This window comes from Lactuca saligna, chromosome 2 (genome assembly GCF_052625555.1).
Source record: "Lactuca saligna cultivar CGN05327 chromosome 2, ASM5262555v1, whole genome shotgun sequence".
Taxonomy (NCBI): domain Eukaryota; kingdom Viridiplantae; phylum Streptophyta; class Magnoliopsida; order Asterales; family Asteraceae; genus Lactuca; species Lactuca saligna.
Window position 1 is genome coordinate 150,543,745 of NC_136418.1, and position 9,813 is coordinate 150,553,557.

The following is a 9,813-nucleotide window of genomic DNA, read 5'->3' on the forward strand; positions in this document are numbered from 1 at the left end:
CATGGGTGGAACTCTTCACCATTGTTGCTTGCGCTAATGAATTTCTTGATCACATCAGTACAGAAGCTCCTCGATCTTCGTCCATTGACGATACCACATGCAACCGACTGGACGCCCTCGTTAAATAGTGGATTTACTCTACTATAACCCTGGAACTACTTCAAGCAATCATGCTACTAGGAGCCACCGCATAACAGCTGTGGGACCGCTTGCAGGAAATTTTTAAGATATTAGGGCAACGAGAGCAGTTTACCTTGAAGAGCAATTCAACACAACTAGATTGGATTCGTTCTCTAATGCCACTGATTACTATGCACGTACGAAGACTCTCTCCGACCAACTTGCAAATGTCGGCAACCCCATATCTGAAACAAAATGGTGTTATAGTTGGTTTCCGACTTGACCCGCGACGAGTTTGACACCATTGCAACCTTGATTCAATAGTCGGATCCTCTTCCCTCCTCCAACAAGGCTCGATCGTAACTGCTTCTTGAAGAGACATGATGAAACAAACATGATCATTCCTCTTCTCAAGCCCTAATTTCACAGAGTTCTGAAAATCGTAATGCCTCAATCAATTATGATTCGACCACTACTCGTGAAAAAGACTCCATCGGACGAGGCTATTATACCGGTGGTAGGGGAGGACGAGGAAGCACTCGTGGCACTGCTCGAGGCAGAGGAAGAGGCCGCGGTGGTCTTGGTCAACAACAACAGACAAATTGGAATGGTGCTTATTGGTATCCGCAACTAATGTGGGCGCCCCCTCCCTGCCCGTACCCGACATCCAACACAATTGGGCTTCTTGGTCCACGTCCCACTGCTCAACAATACCCACAAGCCTAGTTCGGGAATCAACTACAACAACAGGCCCACCAGAAGGCTAAATTAACTTCTTTTCCTTCTCATGGCAAAGGACTCATGACCCCCACCGAACTTGATAGTGCGTTCCACACCATGCATATTCAACCTCCGGATGGCTTATGGTACATGGATACGGGTTCTACCTCACACGTCACTAATGACTCGGGTAAAATTCTCAACTATTCTCCTTAAGTAAACATAAGTATAAATATGTAGGCAATGGACATCGATTACCAATTACCGATTATTGCACAACCTATTCTCTATCCCCACATTTTCCTTTTAAACTCATCGACGTGTCTCTCGTTCCTTCTATAATTAAGAATCTTGTTTCCGTACGTAAATTCACTCGTGATAATCTTGTTTCCATAGAATTTGACCCTTATGGTTTTTTTGTGAAGGATCTCATTACGGGGAAGCTCATCACATGATGCAATAGCTCGGGCGACCTCTATCCCATCACCTACGATTTGAAAATCAAGTCTTTACCTACCGCCCTTCATATTGCGTCTTCCTCAACTTGACACAATCGTTTAGGAGATCCAAATATTTCCATTTTTAATTCCTTATGTAATCATCAATTTATTCCTAGCTTTAAACTTAATAAAGATTATGTTTTTCATGCTTGTTCCTTAGGGAAACATGTTCGATTACCATTTACTTCCTCCACATCTGCTACATATAAACCATTTGATATTATACATGTCGATTTATGGACATCACCGATTGCTAGTAAACTTCAACACAAATACTACCTAGTTTTCCTTGACGATTTCTAACATTTTATTTGGACTTTCCCTCTAAAATCCAAGTCTCAAGTCTTTTCTATATTTATACAATTCCAAACTTACATAAAAACTCAACTCCAATTATCAATCAAAGCATTCCAATGTGATAATGGCCGTGAATTCAACAATTCTTCTTTTCACAACTATGCTAAAACCCATGGCATGATTTTTCGGTTTACGTGTCCTTATACATCCTCTCAAAATGGTAAGGCAGAACGAATCATACGAATAATAAATAATATGATTCGCACTCATCTTCTTCAAGCATCACTTCCAACATAATTCTGGAATTATGCACTTGATGTATCTACCTATCTTTTAAATATCACACCCACTACTACCATCCAAAATTTCATTCCCACTAAAATTCTTTATGTTCGAAAGCCTTCCTTCTCTCACCTCCGCACCTTTGGTTGCTTATGTTACCCTAACCTCACCTCCACAACAAAACACAGGCTTGACCATCGTAGCACTCCCTGTGTCTTTCTTGGTTATCCCTCCAATCATCGTGGATATACATTCTTACCTTTAAACTCATCCACACCTATTATATCCCAACATGCCATCTTCAAAGAAAATATTTTTCTTTATTCCAATTTATCTCCATGACGCAATCACTCGTATATGTTTCTTGAACTTGCTGAACCCTCCCCCTATCTCACTCATTACCAATGATCCCTTCAGAATCCTAGTCCCACCAACACAACTATCACACCCGTCGATGCCACCTCCAACTGTGCTCCTCCTACCCCTACCTCTGATGCTAGTAATCTACCAACCCACTCCACACAACTACTATCCCATCACTTGAGCCCATCATCGGATATCTCTAACCTTCCTACCAGCCCCCAAATGGTTGTTTCCCCTCCATCCGATTTCCTCACATCCTCATCTTCCCCTCCTACAGCTCATCCTATGCAAACAAGAGCCAAGAGTGGTATTTTGAAACCCAACCCCAAATACTCCTTCCATACTCATTACATTTCTCCCATTCCTAAAAACCCAAAACTTGCTCTACTTGAGAAAACTTGGAAAGATGCCATGCTTAGTGAATATAATGCTTTACTTAAACAGAATACTTGGGAACTTGTCCCTAAACCACAGGATGTAAATATTATACGATGTCATTGGTTGTTTCGACATAAATTTCGTTTAGATGGGTCTCTTGAACGATACAAAGCGAGATTAGTTGTTAATGGGAAATCTTAAGAAGTCGGGTTGATTGTCATGAAAATTTTAGCCTTGTGGTTAAACCTGCAACAATATGTACGCTACTTAGCTTGGCACTCACTCGTAATTAGGAGTTACATCAACTAGACGTCAAAAATGCTTTTTTACATGGCTCTCTAAACAAAACAATATTTATGCACCAGCCCCCCGATTTTCATCATCCTTCTTATCATAACTATGTGTGCAGGTTACATAAGTCTTTATATGGACTTAAGCAAGCTCCTAGGGCCTGGTACTAATGGTTTGCTACATATCTCTTGCAACTTGGTTTTATGTGTAGTAAATGTGATTCATCGTTGTTCATTTACACCAATGGTTCTAGTCAGGCCTACGTGTTACTCTATGTGGATGATATTATTCTCACCGCTTCCTCCACTCACCTTAAGAACGAACTCATCCGGAAGCTTACTTAGGAATTTGAAATGACCGACTTGGGTCCACTTACATACTTCCTTGGCATTCATGTTACTCGTACTAAAAATCATATGTTCCTTCACCAACGCAAGTACACAGAAGAAATTATCAAGCGAGCTAAATTAGACATGTACAAACCTGTTACCACTCCGGTTGATACTCATTCCAAGCTCAACCACATGACTGGGGATCCGGTTGATGACCCCTCTTTGTATCGAAGTTTAGCTGGTGCACTTCAATACCTTACATTTACAAGGCTTGACATCTCCTGTGTGGTTCAACAAGTGTGTCTTTCCATGCATGCACCACGAGTTCCTCATTTTAATGCTCTCAAATGTATTCTTAGATATCTTCAAGGAACTCTTGAGCTTGGTTTGCATCTTTATCCATCCCGACCCACTCGACTTATCGCTTACACCGATGTTGACTGGGCTAGTTGCCCCGATACTCGACGATCCACATTTGGTTATTGTGTCTTTCTCGGGGATAACCTTATATCGCGGTCCGCTAAAAGACAACCTACATTATCTCGCTCCAAAGCGGAATATCGTGTAGTCGCAAATGTAGTTGCCGAAACTTGTTGGCTCTGTAACCTTCTTTGTGAACTTCATGTCCCGCTCCTATGTGCTTCACTTGTTTATTGCGACAACGTTTCTGCAGTCTACCTTTCTGGTAATCCTGTTCAACATCAATGTACCAAGCATATCGAACTTGACATTCATTTTGTTCGAAAAAAGGTAGCACTCGGACATGTTCGTGTTCTTCATGTACCGTCTACTTATCAGTACGCTGATATCTTCACCAAAGGCCTTCCTCGTCAGTTGTTTCTAGATTTCAGATCTAGTCTTCGCGTCCTGCCGCCTCCTGCTACGACTACGAGGGAGTATTAACGATAGCTATCATATCAAATTAGGATTAAAGTTGTATTTGAATGTATTTCAAATTAGTATATCCTTATCTAGTGGTAGGATAATTGTTGTATATATAATCGTTGATGATTAATGCGGAAGGCAGTGAAGCCAATTACCTTTAACTATGAAAAAAAAAACGTCTTTATATAAACTTTGGTTTTGCCCCCTTACTTGTAAGGGATAATGACTTGAAAGGGTAACGAACTTTCGATATTTGTCACATTTAGTCATTAAACTTTTTTTCGTTATCTATTTTCCATTGAACTATTGAAACTGTTCACATTTTAACCTTATGACCGGCTGTTGCCGGTCATAAGGGTAAAATGTGAACAGTTTCAATAGTTCAATGACAAATAGATAAAAAACAAGTTTAGTGACTAAATATGAACAAAATCGAAAGTTCGTTTCCCTCTATAAAGTTCAATGACTAAATGTGAACAAACTTCCTCTTGTATTATGTTTTAGCAAATTATTTATTTTTGTTAAATTGTAGCAACATTTGTTGATGAAGAAATCTATGAAAAAAAAAAACAAAACCCTGAAAATATATTTAAAAAAAACAAAACCGAAATAAAAAACCAATGGTTTGACGTTTTCCAAAATAAAAAATCAAAATTTCCAATCTGATTTTGGTTTTACAAAAAAATGAACCATTCTCACTAATGTGAATTATAACCATTGGTTTGACATGCGAAATTTGTGACATCCTATGAATATGTAGTTACAACATCGTCTGAACTCGTAATTCATAGTAAGGGGTTAGAGTATCATCGCATGAATACGTAGTTACAACATCGCTTGAACTCGTAATTCATCACCTACAGGTTATGGGTCTGTTGGTGTTTCCACTGGGTTGTCTAGAATGGTACGTGGTCGCCATCTATACTCTGGTAGATGACTACATCGCCACATTGCTGGTTAAGGTTATGGTATCTTCTTTCATCCTACATCACATATTCATCATCATCTATTTACCGAATTATCATCACCTTTCTATCATCACCTATCTCTCATCATTTTATTTCATCACACACCAACTATTTCATCTACCCATGTTTCATTCGCAACATATTTGTAGATATAAAATAAATATACGGTTTAAATCTTTTAAAACATGTATAAAATCGTTCATCCATCATAGACAACAAGTATTCAAATAATATGCACACGTAGCACGTAATTTATATAAAATACTTCATATCTATGTGTAAGATGAAATTAACTATATATACCATAAAAATCCAATAAATGCTTCCTAACTTCGAACCCCAAGGTTTACTCTACTAAAACTTAATATTCTCGGCTCTCTAGACCTAGAAGGGTCCAGATGTATCACACCAAAAAGCTCAAGATAGCTCTTCCTCTCACTCTGCACACTCAAGCTTGCTAGGGTTCTTACTTATGGGAAAGGTAGTCGCAATTGAAGGCCATAAGTGCCTTTAAATATGGCTTGGGCCCAAAGATTTAGGGTTTCTGCCAACAGCGCGGACTCGTCGAGTCGCCTCACCGACTCGTCGAGTCCATTCATTAATCCGAGTCATCAGTCGCGACCTTACTCGACGAGTTGAGGCGTCAACTCATCGAGTCTATCTTCTTAACTCAAAAGAAAAATACTTAAATTATGATACCTGGAAATCCGGATGTTACATTTTGTTTTTTTATTTTCCTACATTTCTTCATCAACAAATGTTGCTACAATTAAACAAAAATAAATAATTTTGCTAAAACATAATACAATAGGAAGTTTGTTCACATTTAGTCATTGAACTTTTTAGACGGAAACGAACTTTCGATTTTGTTCACATTTAGTCACTAAGCTTTTTTTCATTATCTATTTGCCACTAAACTATTGAAACTGTTCATATTTTACCCTTATGACCGGTAACAGCCGGTCATAAGGGTAAAATGTGAACAGTTTCAATAGTTCAATGGCAAATAGATAACGAAAAAAAGTTTAGTGACTAAATGTGACAAAAGTCAAAAGTTCGTTACCCTTTCAAGTCATTATCCCTTAATGTTTTTATCGAAGGTGTTGGTCCATTATTTGGATTTTAGAGTGTTACATTATTCCAAGATAGAAGGAAAATGGCATGTATAGCCTACGAATTTTTTAGGGTTGACCTTTTAGTCAATTAAGTTTTTTCGTAGCTTTAAGAGGAATCAAGTTGTGAGCAACTTGTTATTTTAGCCCCCTTTACTTGTTTTAACCGGTTTTAGGGACATTAGACAAAACTTGGAACCTCTATCTCTCTCTCTCTCTCTCTCAAAAGAACATATTGGTCAAAACTAGAAATCTTTATTTGGATTCTTGAAAAGTATCAATCATTTTGAAAACATAGTAACAAACGTCCAAACAATCTCTTCCTGAAATCAACACAATTAAACTTGGACTACAAAAACATCTAAAATCAAAACATTACATTATTATTATGCCTAAATCCGATCTTTAGTGTTTTGCGATTCATAGAGAATTATGCACTGTCAAACCAGAAACCAAAAGTTTCCGTTTGCACCACCATTAAAAAATCAAACATCTATAATCCCCTATTTACTGAAAAGGAACCCAAATCCCCATAAGTAATCAAAAAAATTAAAACCCATATCACCATTTTCAGATCAATTGCAGAGAATGACCCTAGTAAGTGCAAGAACCAAATAAGAAACAATGGGGAAAAACAGAGTAATTTCTTCACAGCTTTACCTTCAACCTTCAAACTTTTAGCCCTTCGATGTGCATCAACTTCCTTTAACAAATCAAACTCCAAACCTTTCTTCTTTAACTCTTCCACAGACTTCCCCAATAACTTCCCATCTTCATTCTCCCTTTCTAGTAATTTCTAATTTCTCCATATACAATTTTGTGTTTGTCTTGGAACGAACGACCCAGATTATTCCCAGAGACAGAGGAACAAACATGGAGAATGGATACATGATTGGTTGCAGGATCCAGATGAAGACGAAGATAAGTTGTTGAAGAGAAGCGTTATGAAATCGAGTGAAACGAGAAGATGAAACAGTAGATGTTAGTGATTTCCTTTTGAACAACATTGATCTGGGTTTCTTTGAGAGTGATTTGATTTAGGATCAGTTCTTCTTCGTGTAGCCATTTAATAAATGGGTTTCTTGAAAATGGTATAGGTAGAATGTGTTTGATTATCATAGGGTACTAGGAAATCACCACTAACTCACTTTTGAGTGTTCTTAAACCGATCAAAGTCGCTTGAAATTCACCGGAAATTGGTTTCTTTGGCAAAGAGCGGTGGCGAGGGATGAGAAAGTGACCGAGAACTCAATTTGGTTTTTTGGTTAAAATAAGAATATATAAAATGAGAGAGAGAGAGAGATTTAGATGTTGTGGGACCTTTTAATTTGTTTAATCTATTAAAATATAAAAATAAGTGAGTTGGCGTAGGGGTAACCGGGTTACCCTTTCGTTTTCTCAAAAAGGACATATTGCACCCGACAAAACCAAATTTGTTCCCTTAAAAAGCCACTTAAAAAGTTAAGCGACTAAAAAAGTAAACCCTAGAAACTTCATAGGGCGTATGTGTCATTTTCCCAAATCTATTTACATTGGTTCTTTGATTTACACTGTAATGTTATAAATAAGAAATGTCAAGGTAGAAAATGTAAAATATAGACTTGTTGTTAAGGAAAAAGTTCAACCACACTCAGTCGTTTTTATCCCTACAATAATTTTAGATGTGTTAATGTCTAATATTTAAAAAAACGTGTTCATTTTTATCATTTAACCTCCTACAGTAGGTCGCCACTACAATTGGGTCTTCGTATTGACTTAGCTGTCATGACAACATTCCTTCTTTACTAAAAAGAAACATCAAATGGAAAGAGAAGTAGGTTGGGAGAAATTGAATCCACGATGATCGACATTTACTTGTGTATAGACTGTTGCACCATATCTTATATATTAGCAAAAATACAACAATAAGGAGAAGAAAGGGGGTTGGTGGGTTTTGAACGCGGGACCTTTAATTCTCCAATACAAAGCATTAACAACTAAACTAAACTAATTTAGGCAATGTTTTAAAACCCGGGTCGACCCGGCCGGTTCAACCGGTTGGACCGTGACCCGGGGTAGAAGGCGGGTCAATTGAGAACGGTTTTCTGTAAAAAAAAAACGGACCGGATTGAACCGGTCGGGTTTCCCCTGAACCGCGGTTGGACCGCTTATGTTGAACCGGTTAAAACCGGATTGATCCGTTTTGATAGAGTTTGGATAGTTAGATACAAGTAACGAACACCAAAACAACGAGTTGTTTGCGGTTTCTTCAATGATTTTCAATATTTAAACTTTGTGAACATAAAATCATTGGTTCTATATGTTTATGCATTATAGAGGAAAGTAAAAAGATATAAAAATAGAAAAAGACCATAAACCGGGTTGACCCGGCGGTTCGACCGGTTGACCCGTGAACCGATCATCACACCGAGTCAACTAAAAACCCGGGTTTTAAAACATTAAATATAGGTGTCTTAAAGCCTAAATTTTTTTTACATTATATGTATTATTTTGGAAAAATTAAATAATATATATATATATATATATATATATATATATATATATATATATATATATATATATTATTTATTTATTTATTTATTTATTTATTTATTTATATCTTTAAATCGTATTTATACCATTAAAATATATAAAGATGCTTCATAATGTATAAATAAGTTTGTAAAAGTATATAAACATAAGTGAACATATTGATTAATTTTTATAAAAATGTACACATATTTATATGCATTTTTATGTACTTATATATTTTAAAAATGTATTTATATGTATTTATACATATAATATGTATTTCTATATATGTATACATTTTAGTATGTTCTCTTTATAAATATAAATAACGTTTTTTATTCTTATAACATTTATATTTGACAAAATATATATTCAAATGATAAAATACATATATAACATTTTTATTCGTTTTTAAATATTCTAATGTATAGCATTTTTATATGTTTTTTATATATTTTATACGTATAAAAACAAATTTATTTTTTAAATGCATAAATATGTTTTTAAATATATATATATATATATATATATATATATATATATATATATATATATATATATATATATATAATAACAATAATAAATGCATATAATAACAAAAATAAATATATATTCATACAATTTTAAAATTATAAATATAATTTTAAAGATATCAATACGTTTTCTTGAATTGTGTACATATGATTGAAACATACCAAAAATACAAACCAAAAATTTCGTTTTGAAAATATTAAAAAAACTATAATCATCCATAATCAATAAGAAAACCAAGTGTCATGTATCTCAAAATCTTATATCAAATACTGTATCAAAACAAATGAGAAAATATATGAGAGTCTCAATCAATCCCAAGCTGAAAGTTGTGGTGTATGTCATGTGATCATCCCGAACCCTTCCTTTTGCTAGTAGAAGTACCTGAAACCATAAGCACGAAGCTTAATGAGATCCCCCAAACTACCACATACCATACAAAGCACATATAACAAATAACATAACTCTGGGACTACTCCCACTGCATCGGGACAAATCCCGACATCGAGTTACCGGACATCAG

General features: G+C 35.8%; 1 pseudogene; it reads right to left on the minus strand.

Annotated features, from left to right (window-relative positions):
• Positions 1-6,823: 6,823 nt before the first annotated feature.
• On the minus strand, positions 6,824-7,367 carry LOC145030246 (uncharacterized; annotated as a pseudogene).
• Between the last annotated feature and the right edge of the window lie 2,446 nt (positions 7,368-9,813).